We start from the raw sequence: 2,052 nt of genomic DNA, 5'->3' as shown, positions 1-2,052 counted from the left end.
TAATAAAAAAGAAAAAAGAAAAAAAAAATCATCTGAGAGTCTCCTTAGTATAAAGCAAGGAAAAGAATAGCAACTGGAGTAAAATGAGGTCACAGCTGGCGATGAAGAGCTTTGGTGGCTTAGCGATTAAGGCCAGGCTGAGGTGTTTACCAGCAGATTTTGATACAAAGGGACAGTACCAGAAAGGGTCCTTTGGAAATATATGGTGGAGTTACAAGAAATAAATCTGCATTCATGAAAGTGGCAACCTTTGGGGTTATGCTGAGCCACACAGAAAGGGGTGAGGCGCTATCCCTTGCAAAAAATAAATGGTCTTCAACTGTGTTTGCTCTTTAGAAAATTATGGGCCTATTTGCTTTTTAAAAGTGTCAAAGTTTCCAAAAGAGATTTCATCCATTAATCAAGTAGGATTTCATCCTACTAATCAAGGCCATACTGCTTATTCAAAGATGTAAGAATTAAAAAGAAACACTCGGAACTTTACTTAAATGCAATGATGATTGCTATTCATCAAGTGTATTGGTGTTTCTTATATGAGTCAGTCCTTTTTCCAGTTACCTGTGGCATTTTCTGAGATGGGCTGCCTCCCTGGAGGCTCACTGACTGGGCATAAGACATAGGAGGTTTTATTTGGAGCTTTAGCCAGAATGCCTGAGGTCAAGGCACCTCTTTTTCTTCCCTTCCTCAACCTCCTTCTTCTTTTATGCTTGCTCTACACCTCTCTCAGCTCCTTATAAGAAGGCTGACTTGGGCCCATTACTTGTCTGATTTCATTGAAGAGTCTGAATTCTCAAGACTCCCTCCTGCCCTTCCTCCACGTTTGACCATCACTGGGGAAGGTAGCTGGAGGAAATGGGGAAGTGAGGAGGACCCGGTGCCCTTTTCTGTTTGTTTAGGGTGTCTTAAGAATAATCATATTAGGATTTCATTGGAGAATAAAATTCTAACTAGAATCTGGCTGTGTAATTTCAGGCAGTCCTGTGCTTTCTCTGAATGTTTCCTTCTACATAGCCCTCAGCGCAGGTTCTTGACACTGGCTGGGGATTGACTAGGATACTGAATATCTTTTCCGTTTCACCAAGGAACTCCAAAGTCAAAAACAAGACTACACCCGAGAGTATTTAAAAGACAATCACACTGCTATGTAAACACAAGTGTTCAATCGGAATTCCCTCATTTCCTTTCTACCATCCAGGCAGAGTACTTTAAGTTGAGATGTTCACTAGGGCCTGCTAACTCCTCTCCTTGGGCCCAGGCCCTCTCTTTCCAGGTAGTTCATCTTTCAGACTATTACACCAATATTCCTCAGTCATCATTTTGAGGCCACAAGGACTGGTACCTACTGTATGCCAGGCTCTGGGAATACAAAAGTGAATAGGACACCACTACTTGGGTCAAAATATTCCTTTGCTTAAAATCTTTCATGGATTTCCTTTCGTCTTCTTTGTGTCGTTACACCTTCCTATCCAAACATCTCTCACCTTTCCTAAAGCTTCCAGTCTTGCCAGCCTCCAAAGCACGGTGACCCAAGGCCCGCAATGCTCTCGTTTCTCCCCTCTGAGTCTTTTCAAACCTGTTCAAGCCTCCCATCCTTGGACTGGGTATCCCTCCAGGATAAAAGGCATAGGCCAAATCTTCCCTTTTCATTCTGATTCACACCCAGTGAGGCAGTCTCACTTTCAGAAGAGGCTGAGATGCCAAGTGACTTTGCCCAGAGTTGCTACCTGTTAGCAGGGAGGGACTAGCAGCCACCCTTTAACCTCTCCCTGGAGGACAACTCCTCTTCTCTTTCACACTCTGCAGGCAGCACACAGGAAGCATCTGTAAATATTTACCTGCTGCCTCATCCATGGAGCTTAACCCTTCACCTAAACCATCCAGTACCTCCTCCTGAGTATGGACTCACCCCAAAAAGTGAGGTTTCATCTACCTTTTCACCTTACCGTGAGACCAGGGCTGGTCCCACCTGAAGAGAGAAGAGGAGGCACTCAATAGAGGCTTCAAAAATAATACTTTAGTTCGTCTAATGCAAGAGAAAACAAAACCAACTAA

This window comes from Pteropus medius, unplaced genomic scaffold (assembly GCF_902729225.1).
Source record: "Pteropus medius unplaced genomic scaffold, Ma_sr-lr_union100, whole genome shotgun sequence".
NCBI classification, from domain to species: Eukaryota; Metazoa; Chordata; class Mammalia; order Chiroptera; family Pteropodidae; genus Pteropus; species Pteropus medius.
Note: the sequence above shows the minus strand (reverse complement) of the source record.